We start from the raw sequence: 25,177 nt of genomic DNA, 5'->3' as shown, positions 1-25,177 counted from the left end.
GACAAAATAAGCATAAATTCAGCAATTCAATTCAACAGTCGTTTATTACTTACTATTTCCAAAGCACAGAACTAGGAATTGGAGATACAAAGAAACAAGTGACACTGTCCTTGCCTTATAGTCTACTGGGAAGAAATAGCATCTACCCAAATAAGTGATTATGTATGATTATGCATGAATGTAAATAACATTCTAACCCTGGATATTTTATTGCAATGGTCGGTAAAAGCTACCAGTAAGAACAAGACCACTTCTAACAAGTGGGCTAAACACAACCGTGAAAAGTGAAATGAGTACAGGTCATGATAGCAGGAATGGAACAAAGAAATTATTCTTACTTTCCAAAAACAAGATATTTCTCTATTACAGCAAGTTGTTTTGCCATTCGATTAACATATAACCCCAAACCATTTAGGGCACCGCTATTTTCCTGTTAGGGAAAACTGACTGTAGATAGCTCTGGTGAAGGAATCATGTGGTACTTTTCCCTCAACACTAAAGATGGGGTTAGAAAATCTGAGCTTCTTAATGACTGAGTTCCCACAATCAAAATCCTGAAGATTCTGAGCTCAATTTAGCATCATGGCCTCATATGTCATAGTTCAGTTTTTCAGCTGGTAGGAACATTAACTCAAGTTTTCATATAATGCCAAATTAACTTCTATAAATTTAAACACTCTAGACTCTTAGAAATAAGATGCTGTTAGCATTTTTACTGTCAAGCATTGTGTAGATGGTTTAAAAAGCATAAAGTACTCTTTCTTCCCTTCCATGGAGATCAAGCCAAATATACACTGTATAGAATACCATTTCATAATACCACCATTCCATTATTTCCTTAGAAAATAACAGCACTAAGATAGGTCCAGGCTCATGAGTTCCATGTTAAACCCCCTGAAATGGTAGGAAGTCCACATTGTTATTATAGGCTAATTCTATAGGCTACAATTCTTCATTACCACCATGAGTGAGAACACAGAACAAACAAGCTCACTTTCTCTTTGTCTCATGTTCCCTTCCCTTTTAGCATCTGAACTACATTATCTTCTGACCTTTGGTCTCAGTCTTTTCTTTGGCTCCAGAAAATAGAAAGTTTGTTGCCCAATACAAACCTATTCAGAGTAACTTACACTGTTCTAAAACTTTCTGATGCTAAATAGTTTCTGAAAAATTGTTCTTTTCCAAATAACCACAATGCAAGTGAACAAAATAAAGGAATTATTTATCATTTATTCTTGTCACTTATTAAGTATAAAGCAATACTTTATCCAATAGCTTTTGCCTTCCCTTTTTAATCCAGACCAGTGAGTCTTTTAACCATTTGCAGGTAATTGACTCAAATCCAAGGCATTCTAAGTGTTGAATTTCACAGCCATTCCCACATCTATCATGTATTCCTTAGACTTTTGCATTATAAGAAGCTCAGAACTTCAACCATATAACGTAACCACACAGCAAAGGAACTGCTACCATAGTATTCCAAAAGTGGCATTTTTTTTTTAAGATCAGGATACTATATTCCTGGTCCAGCTGCTCTATGGACACAAAATATTCAATTATACCCATTTGTCAATTCATCCCTTGGTAGGGATGATAGAGACAACATGGCAGAGTGTATCAAGAAGACTTGGGTTTAAATACTTCTTCTGATACAAATAATGCCTATTGACAAGTTGCCTCACATCTCAGAGCCTGACTTTTTTCATATGTAAAATTAATGTCTGAAGAATCCACCTTGCCTGGTTATTGTGAGGTCAAACATGAGCATATTTAGAAAGTGCTTACTTGACAAATTTCAAAACATTCCATAAATGGCCACTATCTTTAGATCACAGAGTCAGTTTCACTGATATTTGAACCAGAAGTCAATATCTGAGTTCTAATCTTCATTCTACCGTTGTCTATTGGACTAAGTTACTTCACATATACCCAACCTTTTTACCTGGAGAGAAAAGGGAAATTTTCCTCATGACACTATTTTTACACTTGTAGGGAAAATGTTGCTTAAATTGGAGGTGGAATAGAGCAACATTGTATGAGAAATAGCATACCTGGCCAATCATATATTTATCATAGGAATGCCCATTTGCTCTGGTAAAGTAAAATATTATATATAACAAAATGTTAAGAATGTTAATATTGTCATAGCCAAAATATATTGTATCTTAAGAAACAGAAAAATGGTAAGAGAGAGGAATCGATGTGCTGCCTGGAAATATGAATACAGGGGGAAAAGCAATGAGAAACTAAGCTAGAGAGAGAATGAGAAAGAATAGTAATGAGAGAGATTTGGGATTTAAAATTAGGAAGAGGGACAGAAGTATATATTTGACATATCTCAAAGTTTAGAGGTTGAGGCTCTGGCCATCAGATTCAGGAAAGACAGAGCAATAATATTAAACAGGTAAAGGAATTAGGAAAGAAACGTTTGGCATAAAACTAGACACTACATCTGAAGTAACAGACAGAAAAGACCTAGTTTTCTTCAACTAATAGAGGAAGGGAGCTAGAGCATATTAGCCTTATGGAGTCAATTCAATCAACTCATTATTATCCATAAAGGATTTCATCTATAGGGATTCCATCTTTCATTTGGATTCTATTTGGCCTATTGAAATCAATTCAACAAGCATTTGTTAGGCATCTCATACTTGTCAAGCTCTGTATTAAGTAGTGGAGAAACAAAGACAAAAATGAATTGTGGCCTGCTTCCAAGGATCTTATATTCTACTGAGAGGAAGCAGACTGTATAGTAAGTAAATGTAAAATATATGCAGAGTAAAGAAGAGGAACTGCAAAAAGGAGGAAGTGCTAATTCTCCCAGTTCAGGCTCTGATACACTACAGCTACTAATTATTGTAAAAAAAAAACATTTCCCAGCACTAAAGGAAACTCTTATATTCATCAGATCTACACTAAGTTGGAAAAACTAATGGACACATGTCATAACTCCCAGTCTGATGTGATTTGGGTTCTGTTTTTGACTTGTATGAATCCAGATGAATAAATTTCATGGCATAGATTTCCCTCCTTTATGTCTCACTTGAAATTGATGATCAGCATATAACTATCTCCTCCAGAAATTCAACACAGAAAGCGTAGGAGTCTTCACTTTCTCTTGAAATCATGTCAGATCACCAGACCACCTAATTCAATCATACATATCTTTAATAATGTCCTGTAATCTTGCTCTTCATCATTGCTTCTGCATTATTTATTACAGAGTCATTCCTGCCACATGTCACTTTACCGACATTTGAAAGACATTATTCTTACTCCTTCCCAAACATGTTGTAAATTGTTCTATAGACGGATATAAATCCATTTTTCAGAGATTGTAGTATTCTATGACTCAGTCATGCAACTATCTTTTTTAAAGCGCATCAGAATTGTGATATTGGAATTCAAGTGTTTTGGTTATTCTCTTCTTGATGATGAAAAAAGTTTGTTATGAAAATCTTTTAATATCTTTTCCGTTTTCTTCCACTTGTTGCCTTCCATTCAATTTTATCCTGACATGCCTTCAGGATGACTTTCCTTGGTTGGGTATTTCACCAAGTTTTCTTTAAATGTATTTCTCTACTACTTCTCTTTCTTCTATGAAGCAATAGTACTTAGAATCCTCCATCATCCGATCTGCACACATTAAACTTAAGAGAAAGTATTTCACAGTTGAAAAACTAGTTAGATTTGAAGTCAAAGGATCTAGATTAAAAACCTAGCTTTCACTACCTCATAACCTTGGAGAAGTCACTTCACTTCTCTGAGCCTCCATTACTTCAAATGTAAAGTGAATAAGTTGAACTAAATGGATTTTAAGGTTGCCTAAACTCTGAATGTAACATCTATAAATTTATATATGAAATTATTGCCGTCTATATTTATGGCTTTTACTCCAACCACAGCTATCCTGAATTATTAACAGGCAACTAGGTACTAGCAACTAGGAACAGAAAGAGCCCTGGACTTGGATTCAGGAAGACGAGTTCAAATTCTTCCTCAGCCACTTACTATGTGATCCTGGGATAATCACTTTACCTTTCTTCTTCAGTTTCTTCTGCATCTGTAAAACACAGGTTTTAAAATTACCTGGGTTTTTGTGAGGATAAAATGAGGTAATATTTGAAAAGTCTTTATAAGGCTTAAAGTGCTATACAAATACTAATTATTGTTATTGTTGTTCTTGTTATTAATATTATTTGAAAATAACTGATTTTAGTTCTTTAATTGTCTGGTATATTTTTTCTAATATCTACACTTTTTCTTCTAGATTTGTATCAATTTTTATCTTGCCTATAATTGGTGTTACTTTACTGAGATAGCTGACTCTGGAAAGACTTCCTGAACATATATATCAGTATTCATTCATTTCCCACCTATTTAAATATAATAATAATAATAATAATAATAATAATAATATTACATTTTAAAAGTGAACTACTAGTTAAATAGATCAGGTAGGAGCTGATCTAATTGTGCATGTTATCTGCCTCTTATCTTGATCCTTTATTCTAAGTTGATATTAATTTTCAGTTGCCTTGCATGAATTATTAATATGAATATGAATGAATGTTTATTCAGAAATGACTTTCACATTAGTAACTACACACATCATGTATTTTAAGATATGGTCAGTTGTATGTTTTATGATATTATGCAGAGGTCAGCAATTCTACGAACTTCAGGTTCTCTTTCTAAAAAAGAAAATTTTTTGTGATATGTAACATAAGGCTCTCTCTTTCTCTCTCTCTCTCTCTCTCTCTCTCTCTCTCTCTCTCTCTCTCTTTCTCTCTCTCTCTCTCTCTCCTTTTTTTCGCACCTGTCTTCACATGGAAGTCAACAGGTATTCATGTCTATTAGGAGAATATTATTATGTTTTTGTATATATACAAATGTGTATATATATATGTATATGCACTTATAGATTATCCTAATTTATTTTTTAATTTATGAAATTTTATTTTTTTAAATTAATAAGTATTTTCCCTCCTTCCCAAGAAAAAAAATAAAACTCTTATAACAAATATAGTCAAGTCAAACAAATTCCCACACTGGTCATTTCCAAAAACATATATCTCGTTCTGTATATTGAGCTCATCACTTCTCTGTGAGTGTAAAGGTAGCATTCTTCCTCCTTGGTTCTCTGGAAATACAGTCGGTAGCTGTACTGGCCAGAGTTATTCAGTTGATTGTCTTTAAAAGATTGTTGTTATTTAAATCGTTCTCTGATTTTATTCACTTCATTCTATCAGTTTGTCCAAATCTTCCCATATTATTCGAGAACATTTCTTCCATTATTTCTTACGGCAAAATAGCTTTATTTTACATTCATGTTACATATTTTTAAGCCACTGCACAATTGATTGACATTTTCTTAATTTCCATTTCTTTGTCATTACAAATGAGCTTCTATAAATATTTTTTGTACATATGGGCTCTTTTCCATTTAAAAAATCTCATTGGAATAGCTGAACCCATGGTTATATTAAAGGTGCATGGTTCAGTAGGTCATGTGTGATCTAAAGAGAAAAAAGTATGGACCTTATCACTGTTTAGTCTGGACATTATTATAACTCAAAACGAGGTCAGCTTCCAGGGTTTTCAAAGAGAGTGACTGCACTATCAGGTTCACAACTGACTTCCTGACAATTTAGTACTCAGTGATGTTATGCCCATAGTATCCCTGTTGGCTAGAGGCCATGTTATGTTGCATTTGTCTTATAAATTAACAATTTTTAAGAGCCTACTGTGTGCCAGACACTGTGGTAAGCACTGGAAACACAAAAACAAAAGTGAAACAATCCCTCCCTTCATGAATCTTACATCTAATTAGGGGAGACAACATGTACATAAGTAAGTACACACAATAAAAAGTCATTTCAGGGAGAGAACATTGACCTAAGCTGGGGGTAGCAGAAACATCTTCTTCCAAAAGACTGCACTTGAATTGAATTGCTAGTAAAACAAGGGATCCTAAGAAGTAAATCTGAGGTAAAAGTACACTCCATACATGGGAAGCAGCCAGTGAAAGGATGAAAAGTTGAGAGATAATGTAGCATGTCTAAGTAATAGCAAGAAGGCAGTTTGGTTGGATTATAAAGTGGGTACAGAGGAATACCATGTAATAAGAGAGAATAAGCTGGGCCAGGCTGTGAAAGGTTTTAAAACATAAACAGGGTGATTAATATTTCATCCTAGAGGTAAAATGGAAGCAGTATAGTTTATTAAGTTGGGAAATAACACGATCAGACTTGCATTTTAGGCTAATCACTTTAGCAGCTGTTAGCAGAAAATTGGAAAAGGGAGACACTGGAAGCAGGGAAGTCAATTGGGAGGATATTGTTACCATCCAGATGAAAGGTGATGAGGACCATCACCATCAAGGCACATGTGAGGTCCCTCAGCAAAACTGCCTCTGTGACTAGTGCTCTACAGGGAAGAGATCCAGATTGGCAGTGAGGAAAGCAATAACCCTAGTTAGTACCTAACAGGTGTCATTTAGTATAAATGAATTTTTCCTACATGATCATAGATATGTACATATATTCTACTTCATTCAGATTTTAAAGTAGCAACCAATCCACAAATATAGGTGCTAGAATGACAAACATGTTAGAAAGCTAATTATACATAAGTATTCAGCATTTTAAAATCATATTTTTTAAAGAAATTTGAGATGAAACTATAATGGATAACTTGCAGTGTATTAACTATGAACCAGATAAATGTCCTAAAGCTGAACATTTTTCTATTTTGTGCACAAGATATAAAATCTTCTACATTCTTAAATAGATGGTACTCCAATCTCATAAGGAAGATGAAAAAAACAATTATTCCATTACGTATGGTAGAGTTTGATTCATCTGTTACTATCTTCCCATAACTCTCATTTAATGGTATCTATAATTCATTTATCAGCATTGTTTACTTCATGTTTAAATAAAGCATTTTTGCTAAAGCTTTAAGATTGTGGGTGGATCATAATTTTTCATATGGCATTTATCATAACAAAACTAATCATGATGAATGAGCATACTATTAATATGGATATCATTTCATTTTCTCCAAAATTCCATTCCCATTAAATTTTACGTATTTATTTTTGGATTCCCTAAGATTTTAATGGTTCTCCTTTCTTCCTTTGCATTTATTCTTATTTCATTTATAATTCTAGCTTTATAAAAAATAATAAAGCAAGCAGTCTTTTATTCTCCTCCTGAATCTTATTAGGCCTCCTGTTATTTGAGATTTCAATAGTGTTTATTTTTTTCTTTTCCATGCCCTTACACTGTTAGTAATCAATGGAAACCATTTTATTATTCTTTACACCACTTATTATAGATTTCTGCAAAACACTCCCACACACCATTTTTCTTTGACTATTCTCTACTTTCATTGTCTTTTCCACTATTAACATTCAACTGCAGTTGATTTCCTCTAGTATGCCCTTTACGTGGTCAGTAACGATGCAAACTAATTTAGAATCTTGTATTTCTAACTTCTCCCAGAATCTCACCATACTTGTGTTTTGATTAATATCTTATCACAACACTTTAATTACAGTAGCTCTCTTATTTTGTTTGTTTTTGCTGGTCCAGATTTGTGATTTTATCAGTGTAGAGAACTCCCAGTACGGAAACACTATGCACCAATGCAGACAGGCAATGCATCTGCCATTTATATCCCTGAAGAATTACCTGAGGCACTGTGGGATTAAGGTGCTTACCTAGGGTCACCCAGATAATATGTGTCTGAAGCAGAGCTATACAAGGAGATGAACACACTTATTTCTGGCTCTAGTATGGTGCCTCTCTCAATTGATCAACACACCGATCATAATACAGAAGTAAAGATGGGGTGTATTTACTTGCATGCAGGAAGTGAAGAGGCAAGAAGACTAGGATAAGTAGTTTATTTCTGAGGAACAGCCAGAAGGCTGATTTGACTGGACTGTGGAGTATGTAAAAGGGAATAAAAGCTAATGAGTCTGGAAAGGTAAATTGGAGTCAGATTGTGAAGAATCTCCACTAACTTTTCAACCTTTTGCAATATTGTGTCTGTCTTCCCCACTTCACTGCAACTACTCTCTCCAAGATTACCAATTATTTCATACTTGCCAAATCCTGTGATCTCTTCTCTGTCCTCATTTTTCTCTCCTTCACTGAGACTTTTAACACTGCCAAACATCTCTCTGCTTCTGAATACCCTCTATCCTCATAGCTTGCACAACCCTGCTCTCCTCCAGCTTGGGTTTTATTCTTCCTTGTCTTAAATATTACTTCTTAGTCCCCTTTCCTGTCTCATCATCATCCATCCCCATCCTATGACTATGGATGTCCCCAAAGGCTCTATCCTGGGTACAATTCTCTTACTTTTCTATATATTTTCTCTATGTGATCTCATTATTTCCAAAAGGTTCAATAATTCCATCTCTACCAAATACCTCTCAGATTTGTGCATCCAGCGTTATCCTATCCCTCAAACTCTAGTCCCATATTGGCAACTGTTAATTAGACACCTCAACTCAGACTTCACATGCCTAGAGAATAAATCCTTATACACTTACCCTTAGAACTATGTCCATCAATACACATGCAATACTACCTTCACTTACCACAGACCCCTGAAGGACAGGGATACTGATTAACTATTTTTTCACCTGTCCTAGAGCTATAAATTATCCTCTTCATCTCCATTTATTGCTACAACCCATAATCTCCATCTGCTGAGGTAAAAGACCTTCTTCTACTGTTAACTTTTTCTTCATTCTTATCTTCATGAAACTCAGTCAGACCTACTTCAAGAATTTTCCCTAACCTACTTGAACCATAGTTCTATTGTAAACAAAAGCTCTTTCACCCTAGGTCCTTTTTTTATTTCATGCTCTTTCTGTTCTCGTGAAAACTTTTATCACTCTAGATTTCACTAGGTCCCTATGCACTCTCAGTTTAGCTGCTCCTCTCTAGCCCTTGGAATGTGTGCCTGGATTCAGAACCAGAATAATTCCATCCATCCAACCATTAATTTTGAAACTCTCCCTCTGCTTTCATCTCTCAGCAGCCTCTCCTCTAGTGATATTCACCCTATCAAAATTATTACACCATCCTAATTATAGTATAATTAAAAGACCTCAATGTCACTCTCCCTTCTTTCTGGAGGTGTTCAGTAGCTGGATTACAGTCTGGTTCTCTTCCCTCATCTTTGACCTAATACTTAGAAGCTTAAATATTCACACTGATGTCCCTTGAACATCCTCACATTCCACTTCATCAACTACCTAATCTCCATGACTTAATTCTTCAACCAACCTCAGGAAGAAATAAAACTATCACAAAAGTTTCCTATTTGGTCTTCCTTCTCTAGTCTCTCCTTTGCCCAAACTAACTTCCATATAGATGACAAAATAATCTTTCTAATAAATAGACTTTATCATGCCACTACTCTGCTCAAAAAATTCCAGTAGTTTCCTATTGTTTCTAAGATTTTATATATATACATATATATATACACATATGCATATATGTGTATATATATACATACTTCCAGCTGTCTACCTTCTGTCTCCATAGTACCATTTTAATTCCTTTCTCCATTTCATTTAAATAAGCCTTTTATCCAACCTAGAGTGCATTTTTCCCACATCCCTTGACATCTTTTGCCAATAACCTTGTTGTCTAGATGATAAAACATTTCCTAGAAGAAATTTTCCTTTCAGTTCTACTCCCTTAGCAAGAGAATAGTCTCATTTAACCTCCCTGTAACTTTCTAAATCAAAATACCCCTTCCTGGCCACAAATATCTTGGATGTGTTGTCTTCTATTAAAATGTAAGATACTTGATTGTCTACTTTTGCTCTTGTATGCCAAGTGTTTAGCACACTTAGTGTTGTGAGCTTGGAACATAACTGGAATTGAATGCATTTTTCCATTCATTAAGTCTTACCTTTAATAATTATCTTCCTTTAAGGTTTCATTCAGGAAACAGTTTTTCTATAAAATCTTCCCTGATTTCCCCCAACTGTTAGTGTTCTCTCCTTCCTTACGTTATCCTGTATTTATCTTGCTTCAGTTTTCTCTGCTGAGGTGAATGATCTTTGGACTGGAATAAATAACAGGAATGTTTAATAGGGGGTGGAAACCCAAGGAAAGTAGCAAGATAGTAAGTAAGCATCTAGATGCCTGCTTTGTTGAGTTTAAGTCACCAACCCAAGATGAGCTACATCTCTAGGTACTTAAAAACTAGCAACTATGATTGCAGAGGAAATATCAATAATCTTTGAAAAATAAGAAATGATAGGAGTTCTTGAGGAGGTCAAATGTCCCCATTTTCAAAAAAGGGAAGAGAAGTAAATATACAAATTATATGACATCCTTCAAAGCTTGGTAAAATTTCATTGTTAAAGAGATGATTAGTAAAATATAGAAGAGGAAAGAATGATCACAAAGAGGCAGCATGGATTCATCAAGAAAAAGTCATATTAAGGTAATTTCATTTACTTTTTTTTGGTAAGGTTATTATTTGGGTAGATCAGGGAATGCTGAAGATAAAGATTATTTAGAAAAAAATAACTGACAGTGTCATCTATATTGTCCTTATGGATAAAGATAAAGATGTATGAACTGTAAGACAGTACAGTTATTATTGGTGTATTTGGAACTATATGAATGTGATGGTACAAAGGTTTCCATTCAAGCTTTCTAACCAAAGTATGGCACAGGGAATAGAGTGCCAAACATCCTGTCAGAAACCTGAGTTCAAATCCTGCCCCTACAGAACCTTAGGTAAGATACTTAACTTCTCTGAGTCAAAGAAGTTTTCATTTCCAAAAAGAGCTTCTAAAACAAAACTTAGAGTATCTATCTCATTGGGGGTGAAGAAGGATTAAATAAAGGGTTTTTCAAACTTAAAACTTTTGAGAAATGCCAGGTATTATTAGAGAAAGGGTTCTTTCAGGTTTCCATTTAGTCTTTTCACTTAGATAAATAGGCCTATAGTTTTTAGTTTGAAACTAAGATTTAAAATGAGGTTTATGTGACCGGTAACTCATATAAAATAATGAATGCAAAAGGCAATGTGAGTCTACAGAGTGGGAAGGAAAATCTACAGGCACTGAGTTATGTTAGGCTTTCTTTATTTCTCTCCTTAATGCCAGGTTTTCACAGTGCTAATTAAAGCCTCCTCTAATGAGAGTGTTGGTCCTCTGACACACCTTTCCCCTTTGGGTAAACATTTCATAATCTCACTGTTCTTTTTTAATCCAGTCACAATTATATGTACCTAATACTAGCATAGACTCTGCAATAACTCCACCTTCATTTGTAAATATCTGCTCTTGGTTTCCCTGGTTTCTCTTGCTGGAAGCAGGCTTTTGCAGAAATTAAAAAAAAAAAAAAGGAAAGAAAGAAAGAAAAAGAAAAAAACCTCAGATCACCCATTAGGGTGAAGGGATTTCTAATGGCATGCACAGAGCTCTAACTAAGACTGAACAATTGTGGCTTTTCAATGGGGTTCCAAAGTAGAGAACACTGAGAATACTTGCAGTCAGTCAATAAACATCTCAACATCAGTCAGTCGATCAATAAAAATTTAAGTGCTTTCTATGTGCCAGGTATTGTGGTAAATGCTAGGGGAACCCAAAGGGCCCTAGCCCTGGAGGAGCTGACCATCTAATGGGGGAAATACAAACAAATGTGTAGTAATAGGCTGTATTCATGATAAATAGGAAATATTTAAGAAAGGAATGACACTACAATTAAGAGGTGTAGCAAAAGGCTTCTTGTAGAATATGGGATTTTGCTTTTGTTGTCATTGTGTTTGTCCTTTGTTCTCGAAGAGGACCATGACATCAAAATGATGACATGACTTGCGGTTGACTTTTATTTGAGTGAGATAGTGTTGTGAAGTCACCAGCCTCACTTTCTCCTCCAGAACCAGTGGCCTGATATTCATCAGGGCAAATGGAGATGGCCGAGGATGCAATGTGAGACCCTGACCATTTTAGGCTAAGTTTTTATCACATTCTCACTTTGAGTAAGATACACCCATTCAATAAACAGAACTCTTTAAATAGTTACTCAAGGGGGATGGTCCTTTTTAATAAAAAAAGAAAAAAAATCAAATTGAGTGGGAAAGATCCTTAGGGTTCCTGGGTAAAAGAGAAACAGTTACTATTTGGTAATTAAATATGGGATTTTAGTTGATACTTAAAGAAAACCAGTAGGTGCAAAGGAGGAGAAATAGCATTCCAGGCATGGGGGACAGCCAGATAAAGTGCCCAAAGCCAAGAGATGGAGCATCTCATTCACAGAGCAGCAAAGAGGTCAGGGTCCCTGGATCAAAGAGTATGCAGCATGGAGTAAGATGTAAGAAAACAGAAATGGTAAGAGGGGCGAGGTTATGAAGAACTTTGAATGTCAAACAGGATTTTTATTTGATCCTGGAACTGATAGGGAGTCACTGAAGTTTAGTGAGGAGAGTGATGGCATGATAGGACCTGCACTTTAGGAAAATCACCTTGCTAGCTTAAATGTGGAAGTATTGTAGTGGCAAGAGAATTGAGGCAGGTGAGTCCATCAACAGGTTATTCTAATCAACCAGGCATGAGATAATGAGGGTCTGCAGTAGGGTGATAACAGTGTCAGAAGGGAGAAAGAGGACATATTTGAGAGATGTTACAAAGAAGAAATTGATGGGCTTCGGCATCAGATTGTATGAGGTGGGAAAGGTGATTGATAGTGAGGAGTAAAGGATGACACCTAGGAGGCTGAGGAACTAGAAAAATGGTGTTGCCCTCAATAGTAAAGGAGGAAGGGGAGAAGGTTCAGAGGGAAGGGTAATGAATTCTATTTGAGGACATTTTGGACATATTCAAACTGTGTTTAGTGGACATACAGTTAAGATGTCTGAAATGGCATCTTATCACGAGATTAATACATTATGATCAGGTAGGATTCATACCAGGATTACAGGGCTGGTTCAATATTAGGAAAACTATTAGCATTATCGATCACATCAACGACAAAGCTAACAAAAACCACATGATTATCTCAATAGATGCAGAAAAAGCTTTTGACAAAATACAACATCCATTCCTACTAAAAACACTGGAGAACATAGGAATAAAGGGAACTTTCCATAAAATAATAAGCAGTATCTATCTAAAACCTTCAGCAAGCATTATATGCAATGGGGATAAGCTAGATGCATTCCCAATAAGATCAGGGGTGAAACAAGGTTGTCCATTATCACCACTATTATTCAATATGGTACTAGAAATGTTAGCTGTAGCAATTAGACAAGATAAAGATATTCAAGGAATAAGAATAGCCAAAGAAGAAACTAAGTTATCACTCTTTGCAGATGATATGATGATTTACCTAGAGAATCCCAGAGATTCAAGTAAAAAATTACTTGAATTAATAAACAACTTTGGCAAAGTTGCAGGTTACAAAATAAACCCACACAAATCTTCTGCGTTCCTATATATTAGCAATAAAGTCCAACAGCAAGAGATAGAAAGAGAAATCCCATTTAAAGCTAGGGTAGACAGTATAAAATACTTAGGAGTCTACCTGCCAAAACAAACCCAGGGATTATATGAACACAATTGCAAGACACTTTTTGCACAAATAAAGTCAGATTTAAGTAAGTGGAAAAACATTAGTTGCTCATGGGTAGGCCATGCTAATATAATAAAAATGACAATTCTACCCAAATTAATATACTTATTTAGTGCCATACCAATTAAACTATCAGACAATTATTTTCTAGAGCTGGATAAAATAATATCAAAATTCATTTGGAAAAACAAAAGGTCCAGAATATCAAAGGGACTAATGAAAAGAAATGCTTGGGAAGGTGGCCTAGCGCTACCAGACCTCAAACTGTACTATAAAGCAGCAATTATCAAAACCACTTGGTATTGGCTAAGAAACAGAGAGGTAGACAAGTGGAATAGACTTGGCACTCAAGATGCAGTAGGCAAGGAATATAGCAATCTTCTGCTTGATAAACCCAAGGACCCCAGCTTCTGGGATAAGAACTCATTGTTTGACAAAAATTGCTGGGAAAACTGGATAACAGTGTGGCGGAAATTAGGCATAGACCCATACCTGACACCGTACACAAGAATAAAGTCCAAATGGGTACATGATTTAGGTATAAAGATTGATACCATGAATAAACTGGAGAAGCAAGGAATAGTGTATTTATCAGATCTATGGAGAAGGGAAGAATTTGTTACTAAAGGAGAGATAGAAAGCATTATGAAATGCAAAATGGATAACTTCGATTACATTAAACTGAGAAGTTTTTGCACAACCAAACCCAATGCAACCAAAATCCAGAGGGATGTAGTAAATTGGGAAAGAATTTTTACAGCTAAGCTCAGGGATAAAGGTCTCATTTCTAAAATATATAGAGAACTGACTCATATGTATAATCATACAAGTCATTCCCCAATTGATAAATGGTCAAAGGATATGAACAGGCAATTTTCAGAGGAAGAAATTAAAGATATCTATAATCATATGAAAAAGTGCTCTAAATCACTGTTGATTAGAGAGATGCAAATCAAAACAACTCTGAGGTACCACATCACACCTATAAGATTGGCAAACATGACAGAACAAGAAAAGGATAAATGCTGGAGAGGATGTGGGAGAGTTGGAACACTAATTCATTGTTGGTGGAGCTGTGAGCGCATCCAACCATTCTGGAGAGCAATTTGGAACTATGCCCAAAGGGCTACAAAAATGTGCATACTCTTTGACCCAGCAATATCGCTACTAGGACTGTATCCCCAAGAGATCATAAAAATGGGAAAGGGTCCCACATGTACAAAAATATTTATAGCAGCATTCTTTGTAGTTGCCAAAAACTGGAAGTCAAGGGGATGTCCATCAATTGGGGAATGGCTGAATAAATTATGGTATATGAATGTAATGGAGTACTATTGTGCCATAAGAAATGATGAACAAGAAGACTTCAGAGAGGCCTGGAAGGACTTATATGACCTGATGCTGAGTGAAAGGAGCAGAACCAGGAGAACTTTGTGCACAGCAACAACCACAGTGTGTGAGAGTTTTTTCTGGTAGACTTGGAATTTTGTAATAACGCAAAAACTTCTTATAAAAAAAAAAAATCCCAAAGGTGGTTCTCAAGGCAAAATGCCTTCCACACTCAGAGAAAGAAATATGGAAGTCATTCACAAAACGTAGCAGATCATGTTTGTGTATGTGTATGTGTTTGTGTATCATGTTTTGATTTGTTATATGATTTCTTTCATTTATTTTAGTCTGACTACATAGCATGACTATAGTGAAAATATACTCAATAGGAAAGTATATGTAGAACCTATACAGAATTGTATGCAGTCGTGGGGAGGGATGGGGGTAGTGGGGGGTAGGTGTGGGGGGGATAAAATCTCAATTGTATGGCAGTGATTGTTAAACATTAAAAAATAATAAAAAAAAAAAGATGTCTGAAATGCCTATAGAGTTGTGAGATTGGAGGTGAGGATAGAGGGAGATTTCAGATAGAGATGGTAATTAAATGGGAACTGATAACATCACCAAGTGAAGTTGTATAAAGGAGGGAAGAGAAGGATAGCCAGAACAGAAGCTTGAAGTTCACCTACCATATGAGTTCATGATCTGGATGAGAATCCAACAGACATAAGGATGTTTGTAGGCTATAGGGAAGGAGCCAGGAGACCAGAAGATACTGAAAATAAGCAATTAGAGGGTGCAATCTTTTGGAGGATATGAGATGGAGTGAAATTGCTTAAGCATGATGAGGAGTTAGTCATGGTAAAGAGTAAGGTCACCTCATCTTGTGAGACAGGGATAAAGAAGTTAACAGTGGCAGAAGGGATATTAGTGTTATGAAGTGGGGGAGAGGGGAGAAGAGGGAGCTCACAGAAAATAGCCTCAATTATTTTTCTCTAAAATATGAAGCAAGGTTCTCAGCGGAGAGAGTGGGAGGAGGGGAAGCCTTGGGAAGTTTGAGGAAGGGTAAAAACAAAAGTTTAGAAGAACTATTGTGCAGGGTGGAATAATGAATTGATAAGGGAGTTATAATAAGACTGCCTAGCCGCAGTGCTTGAGCTTGTATAAAAAATTTATAGTGGACCCAATTAGAATGGTTGCATTATTTTCTTCTCTTTTATTCAGCATGTGTAGGAGCAAAGGCCTCAGATGATGGAATTGAATTGAGGCAGAGGCTTAACAGGAAACAATCACCAAAATGATAAGGGGGCTATCAACTCAAGAGAAGAGGGAAGTGTAGAATTGAATTGATTAACTATGGGGTCAAGATGGGGAAAAGAGGAGAGAGTGGATAGTTACAAGATGGCCAGTGAGATAACTGAGGGATCAAGGGACTGGAAATCATGGTATGGAAGCAGGGTAGTATTTATTGAGGGAAAGCAGAATAAGAGGTAGAAAGTCAACAGATTATGATTGGATAAAGGGATTTCTGAATTCTTGAGCATGGAGGTGATAAACTTGTAGGTGATGGTGGCAAGAAAATGGGTATGATGACCTTGATGTGTGGCTGAGGTGGGGTGGAGGAGGAGCTCATGGGAAGTGAGTAGATAGAAGAACTGAGTAGTGAGGATGTGAAGGGAGGGTCAAATATATATGTTGAAGACCCTTAGGTCTTCAAGCAGGAGTTGGGGAGAAGAGAAAGATGATGTCATACAACAAACTCACTGAGGAAAGAAGAAGAGTAAATTGGAGATCTGTGGACAATAGCTATCAGGGTTTTGTTTGGTGGTAGAGATGGATAGCATGAACCTCAAAGGAAGATGGTTAATGACTGATGGAGAGAGAAAGAACCTGGAAGTGGCCATTGGGAGCAAAAAATATTCTTTTGTCGTGGAAACAAAAGAGCTTAGTATCTAGATAGCAAGAATAATTAAAATGGGAGGCTACAAAAGAGAAGACTGAAGTCAGATCCTTCCCCAACCAATTTCTAGAAGAGCTCACAAGCATATTCTAGTATCTCTTCCTCCTCATTATGAGGCAATACCTCCTCTCTGCTTAACTGAGGGATTATTTCATGCCCCTTGCCTCATGCACAAACATTCCTAATTAAAATCATAGTCATACCAGACCCCCAAAAAATGGCTGAGTTCATCTATTTATAACTCCATTTTCTGAATGAAATAAACATTTTCTCTTAAAAACAATGCTTAAACATTTTAATTATCATACCTATGAAAAACTCCCTATATATATTCCATCCAGTAGAATGCCAGTGGATAGGTAAGTAGATGGCTCAGTGGATAAAGCACTGGGCCTGGAGTCAGGAAGAACTGAGCTCATGTGCAGTTTCAAAAAGTTACTACCTGTGCAACCCTGGGCAAGTCACAAATCTTTATTTGCCTCAATTTCCTCAACTGTAAGATGGGGATAATAGTATCTTTCTTGCAGGATTCTTATACGGATCAAATGAGATCATCTTGTTAAAGAAGAAGAAACACTTAGCACAGTGTGTGGCACACAGTAGGTGGTACATAAAAAGTTATTCCCTTCTACCTTACCAAATTATATTTACACCCCTCAAAATCTGCCTGCGGTGTTTCTCAAGTTATTACAATGGAAATAGGACTTCTTTGGTGTCGGAGGCCCTGGTTTCAAATCCAAACTTAGTTACTTAGGACTTCCGTGACCCTGGGGGGCTCAAGATTTCTCAGTTCCAAATCCTATGACTGACTGTGATGCAATGATGGTCACTTTCTTCAGTGAAAATTTGTGAAGTTTAACATTTGTTCAGAAAAAAAGCAGTATTTCATGGATGAAAAGAGCTTTCCAAAAGCTGGACCTTACTATTATCATTTTTTTCTCTCTCAAATTGGTTGCTAATTCAAAACTTTAGACATAGAAGGGACCTAAGAAATCATTCTAAACCCATTTAGGTCATGTTGCCAATAGAAAGTTGCCTTACTTTCACTTTTAGACATAGTCTGGCTAAGTTTTAGGACTAAATATAAATCTTGTACCTGGTATTATCATCTGAAATGACAAGGATCCCTGGAGCACTGTGCATACATAAAAAGTGATTGACATTTCTTTTTACATATAGACACATGAATGCATTTAAATTGATGGATTTTGAAAAGCATACTAAGTAATGACTAATAGGGGAAACCCATTATTCCAGTTATTGCATCAATGTCTATATTTAATCCATCTCTTTAAAACCTTAATATATTTAGAGCTTCTCCACCAAAGTCCCTCTCTGATGCCTCACATTGGTGTGGTAGTGACCCTAGGTTCTTGAAGGCTATAGCTGGCAAAACATGAAATACACCAATGGCCTTACAAGCTGGAAAGACTTTGATTATGGTCTCAAGAATGAACTATGTTATCCAAACACCAGCTTTACTAAACTTAAAGAACCCCATTACTACAAAACTGAACATCACCCAGGCAGCATTTATTTAAGTGATTATATGCCAGGCACTGTACTAAGACTAAGGAAATGAAGGAAGACAATTCCACAGTCCCTGTTCTCAAAAAGCTCACATTCTAATGGGAGACAGAATATGCAAGCAACTATATGCATATAAGATATGTACAAATGTAAAGGGAAGGTCATAAGAGAGGGAAAACACTTGCAGTAGGAAAGATCAAGAGAGGTTTCTTAATATAGATGCAAAAAATTTAAAGAAAATATTAGCAAAATGATTACATCAACTTTTCTCAAGTATAATACACTAAGACTAGGTAAGATTTATACCAGCAGTACAAGGCTGGTTCAATATTAGGAAAACTCTCAGCATAATTGACCATGTCATCAACCAAACTAACAGAAATCATATGATTATCTCAATAGATGAGGGAAAAGCTTTTGACAAGATACAACACACATTCCTATTAGAAACATTAGAGAGCACAGAAACAAATGGAGTTTTCCTTAAAATTATAAGTAGCATCTATTGAAAATCATGAGCAAGTATTATATGTAATGGGAATAAGCTAGAATCATTTGTAATAAGATTGGGGGTGAAACTGTAATGCCCATTATCACCACTGTTATTCCATATGGTACTAGAAATGTTAGCTTTAGCAATAAGAGAAGAAAGAGAAATTGAAGGAGTTAGAATAGGCAAAGAAGAAACAAAGCTATCACTTGAAGTGATGGTATGATGGTATAATCAGAAGATCCTAGAGAATCAAGTAAAAAAACTGCTTGAATTAATGAACAAATTTAGCAAAGTTGCATGATGTAAACCCACATAAATATATATATATATATATATATACATATATATATATATTACTAATAAAGTCCAACAGCAAGTGATAGAAAAAGAAATTCCATTTCAAATTACCATAGACACTATATAATATTTGCCAAAACAAATCCTGGAACTATATGAACACAATTACAAAGCATTTTTTTAAACAAATAAAGTCAAATCTAAATATTTGGGGAAATAACAGTTGCTCATGGATAGGCTAAACCAAAATAATAAAAATGACATTTCAACCTAAATTAATTTACATGTTTGGAGGCAAACCAATCAAACTACCAAAAATATTTTGTAGAGCTAGAAAAAATAATATCAAAATTCATTTGGAAGAACAAAAGGTCCAGAATATCAAGGAAACTAATGAAAAGAAATGCAAGGGAAGGTGTCATGACCTTACCAATTCTTAAATTGTATTATAAAGCAGTAACCATCAAAACTAATTGGTACTGGCTAAGAAATAGAGTGGTGGATCAGTGGAATAGATTAGGTATACAAGACACACTGGTCATTGAGTATAGTAATCTACTGTTTGATAAACCCAAAGACTCAAGTTTCTGGGATAAGAACTCCCTTTTTAACAAAAACAGCTGGGAAAATTGGAAAACTTTATGGCTGAAACTAGGCATAGACCAGCATCTTACACTGAATACCAAGATAAAGTCAAAATGGGCACATGATTTACATTTAACGGCTTATACCATATACAGACTAGGAGAGCAAGAAATAGTGTGCCTGTCAGATTTATGGAGAAGAGAATAGTCCGTGTGCTTATGTTAGTCCTTCATTGCTGAAGAAGACCATGCCATGAGAGAAATAATGGCATGACTTGCACTTGACTTTGTTTTGAGTGAGAGAGGGCTCTGCAGGTCACCAGCTTCACTTCTCCTCCAGAGCCATCTGAATCCAGTGACCAGGTATTCATCAGGATGACTGGAGATGACCCAGGATGAGACAATTGGGGTTAAGTGACTTGCCCAAGGTTACACAGATAGTAAGTGTCAAGTGTCTAAGGTGAGATCTGAATTCAGGTCCTCCTGACTCCTGCACTGGTGCTCTATCCACTGCACCACCTAGCTGCCCCTGGAGAAGAGAATAATTTATGATGAAAGAAGGGATACAGAACATTATAAAATGCAAAATAAATGATTAAATTGAAAAGTTTTTGCACAAACAAACCCAATACAACCAAGATTAGAAGAGAAGCAGAAAGCTGGGAAACAGTTTTTCATTCAGTGTCTCTGATAAAGGCCTCATTTCTAAAATATGTAGAGAACTGAGTCAAATTTATAAGATTATAAGTCATTCCCCATCTAGTAAATGGTCAAAGGATATGAACAGGCAGTTCTCAGAGAAAGAAATTAAAGCTACCCATAGTCATATGAAAAAATGCTCTAAATCACTATTAATTAGAGAAATGCAAATCAAAACAACTCTGAGGTACCACTTCACACCTATCAAATTGGCTAACATGAGAAAAGAGGAATATGACAAATGTGGGAGAAGATGTGGGAAAAATGGAACACTAATGCATTGTTGGGAGAGTTGTGAACTGATCAAACCATTTTGGAGAGCAATTTGGAACTATATCCAGAGGGCTATAAAACTGTGAATACCCTTTGACCCAGCAATACCACTTCTAGGGTTGTATCCCAAAGAGATCATAGAAATGGAAAAAGGACCCACTTATACAAAAATATTTATAGCACCTTTTTTGTGGTGGCAAAGAATTGGAAATTGAGGGGATGTCCATCAATTGGGAAACAGCTGAACAAGTCATGATATACAAGTGTAATGGAATACTATTTGTTCTATAAGAAATGATGAGCAGGTGAACTTCAGAAAAACCTGGAAAGACTTATATGAACTGATGCTGAGTGAAGTGAGCAATACCAGGAGAACATTGTATACAGTAACAACCACAAGTGTCGACTAACTGTGATAGACTTGACTCTTCTCGCAATTCAAGGATCTAAGACAATTCCAAAAGACTCCTGATGGAAAATGCCATCTGCATCCAAAGAAAGAATTCTGGAGTCAGAATGCAGATGAAGTCATACTATTTGCTCCCTTTTTGTTTTGTTTCTTCTCTCATGGTTTCTCCCTTTGATTCTATTTCCTCTTTACACCATGACCAAAGTGGAAGAAAAGAGAGAAGTCTGTTAAAGATGGTGGAACTCGAGCTGATAGGGAATTCAGGAAAACAAGATGAGAAAGGAGAACATTCCAGGCATGGAGGATGGTCTATGCGAAGGCATGAAGTTGGGAGATGGAGATTTGGGTGCAAGGAAGGGCAAGATGGCTAATATCACTGGGTTAGAGAGTACATGAAAAGATATAAAGCATGAGAAGCCTGAAAATATAGGAAGGGACCCAATTGTGAAGGTCTTTAAATTCCAAAGAGAGGATTTTCATTTGTTCTCAGAGGTAATAGTGAGCCAGTGTCATTTGTTGGTAGTAGGTGTAGAGGTGGGGGATGACAATGTCAGACCTGCACTGAAGGAAGATCACTGGCAGCTGAGTAGAGAATGGCCTGGATTAGAGAAAGACTAAAGGCAGAGAAAATAACCTGAAAATATCTTGGCTACTCTAATTTATCAAACCATCTATTTATTCATGGCAGAGTTATGAATTATACCACTGAAGGGATCATGCACGGCATGCTTCTTTGGATGACTGCTTCAGGATATATGTCACACACACATACACATGTAGGTGTATATAGATATATATGTGTGTGTATGTTTATAAACATATATGTAATTAGGACATGCCTATCTATACCAGGATATATTCATGCATGTATATATGTTTATAAACATGCTTGTGTATGTGCATGTGTGTTTATGAAACATACATACACATGTACGCATATTATATATAGTGTATACCAATGCTATATATCCAAAAAATGTGTCATATGATTGGTGTGGATAATGGCTAGCATTTATATAATCCCTGCTACGTAAATAGTGCCAGACAGTATGCTAAGAGGTTTAGAAATATCTCATTTGATCCTTACAACAACCCTGGGAAGTAGGTGCTGTCATTATTCCCATTTTACAGCTAAAGAAATTAAGAGATTTAAGTTACTTACTAGTGAGCTGGATCATCATGTCAATCAAAAATTTAGGAGTCGGAATGGTAAATTGTACTGTGGAAAGAGTAAGAAAAACTGGGTTCCTATCTCAGTTCTATCACTGAGTGACCTTTCCTCATCTATAAAGTGAGAGATTTGGATCAGACTATCTGAGGCCCTTTTATAAGCCTAAATACTGTAGTTAGTTATTTCCCAGAAAAAGAAACAGCTGAATAGCAACTGCACTGTCTAGTGCTCAGGTCTAGTACATGACTTTCCTCTAAGGAATCCCAAGTATGGGGTAATAATTAACCTCATAGTCTTCACTATAGTGGGTGACAATTTTGAATTTATAGCTGGAAAGCTAGTATATTAAAAATACCAAAGCAAAGGAATACTGTATTTCCTCAGAGCTTTGGCTTCCTGGGAAGGTTTTTATAACACAGTGACAGCCATAGGCCATTTTCTTTGCTAAACATAGATGACAGATGGAGGTTCAGCTACGTTGAGTCATTTCTTTTAAAGAGATGAGACCTTTGCTCACCTACTACCCCAAGACCCTGGTGGGAAGTCTGAGAATTCAATGGGTATGCCAAAAAACAGCTAAACATATTGAGGGAGACAGCTAGCTTAATGGAAGAAACTTCATGGAACTCACACTTTTTCTTAAGAAATGAGGATCTATCACTTTAATAGACACCTTCTTAATTGGTAGAGACACTTGGTTGGTATATTTTTTAAGCTATTTATCTTTCGACTTCAATTAGAAATGTTAATAAGGCTTTAGAAAGTTACCAGTTGCTCAAACTCATTCCCCCTGCCTATTCAGGAAGCTAGTAATCAATTCCTGGCCCATAATCAAATTTGAAAGATAGTTTGAGATCTTAGTATAGAAAAGATAAGGAGTTCCTTCAAAATAGACAATAGTCCTGAGGCAATATGGTAGAGTGGATAGAGCCCTACACTTGAAGTCAGAAAGGCTTAGATTTGTATGGTATACTAAAAACTTACTGACTGAGTGACTCTGGGCAAGTTGCTTAGTCTCTTCGAGTCTTCTTTTCTGTAAAATGGGTATAGTAATAATAGCACCTACCTCACAGGATTTTTGCAAGGCTGATTTGGAAAATGTAGGCAAAGCACTGTAGAAATAGGATCTATTGCCATTCATAAAATATGCACATCCAAATACAGATGCAGCAGCGTTCATCCCTTAGAAAAGTTGAAAAAAAATACCCAATAAACATTTCTCTGCCCTTGGAGGAAGACTCTGTGATGAGAAGGAAACATGGCTAGGGAGTACCGAGACCAGATTCAATAAAAGAGACACCATGGTGAAGAAAATGTGCTGGGGCTCAGACAATGCATTCCCCGGAGTCAAGGGACCAGATGTGAATGTGTCCTTGGCAGAACACCCTGGAAGCTAACGGATACACTCAAACTCCATGGCCAGCTCTCCAAAGGGATAGAAAAGGGAGGCAGGAAAAGCAAAAAGGAGGCTTTGGTGAGCAAAAGTTTCAGATATTACCAGCTCCATAGGAAACCAATCAAGGAAAGAGAATAAAAAGTCTCTTTTATCTAAGATTAGTGGGAAAGTGAAGGGGCTGGTGTTAGAGGTGGGAGAGGCAGAAAGAAAGGAAAGAAAAGATGAGATGAGGGATGAGACAGACAAAAAAGGACATTTTGGTCTGCTTAGGAAATTCTTTCAGACAGAATTGACTTCCTTTTAAAAGCCTCTCCTTCTTCAGTCAGTTAATTATCTTTGTCAATCAATTGTCACCAACCAGATTATTGAACTACTTCATATTGAAATTCTTTAAGCTAACATCTTGACACAGTCAGTAAGGGTGTTAATATTCCAGAGACATGAGGGGAATGTCTGAATTTTTGTGCTAGCTCTGTGAAATAGAGCAGGGAGTTAACTTCGTGTTATCTAAACCTAGCATGAGCTTTCTCTGGAACTGTTCTTACTGCAATTTGAAGATGTGATTATCTTTCTTTTTGAGCTGGTAAGTGGCAAAAAATATTGTGTGCTATGACTGGGACCCAGTATCTCTACTCCACGTGTAGTTATATACTAATTTTATCTCCTACTTATCCAAAGACTTCTCTCCAGAGTCAGGGAAGGAGTCAATGGAAAAAGACAGACTGGTTCTGTCATTTTTAGGTATATTGGGAATGTTTTGAGTTCAAAAATCAGTCTGCTGGTAATTAACATCTGGTCACCAAGTTAGCTATTCAGCACTCAGTGTCCTTTACACCATGCTTTCTAAGTAACAAATGATGAGCAATTAAAAAGCAGTGAGACTTAACGAATGAAGGGCACTATCTTTTAGTAAGTCAGTGAAATCTGCATTGGTGAAAGGAGTTCCCACATTGGAAGTTTCCAGCACTAGTCCTTTCCCATATTCTTAAAACATATCTAGAGAAAGGAAATGACTTTTTAAAGCTTAAGAGAGTGGTTTTAATCAAAAGATAAGTATTAGAGAAAGGGTTCAAACTTGGATGTGAAAAATATTAAATCTTTACTACTATTAACCTCTAAATAAAATTTAGCAATTCTTTCAATTATTTTAAAACATCATTCTGAGAAGGGGTCCATAGGTTTTAACAAGAACTCAAAGGAATCCATCACACACACACACACACACACACACACACACACACACACACACACACATAGAATCTCTGTACTGGAGGGAAAACTCAACATTCACAAATTTGGTGCTGGAAGGGACTTTAATCCTCATGTAGTATAAGCCTCTTGTATTACAGATGATGAAACTGAGGCCCATAAAGACAAAAAGATTTCCCACAGGCTAGAGTATTAATAGAGTAGTTAG

The sequence above is a fragment of the Notamacropus eugenii genome, chromosome 6, assembly GCF_028372415.1.
Source record: "Notamacropus eugenii isolate mMacEug1 chromosome 6, mMacEug1.pri_v2, whole genome shotgun sequence".
Classification (NCBI taxonomy): Eukaryota; Metazoa; Chordata; class Mammalia; order Diprotodontia; family Macropodidae; genus Notamacropus; species Notamacropus eugenii.
This window is presented reverse-complemented; position numbering follows the sequence as displayed.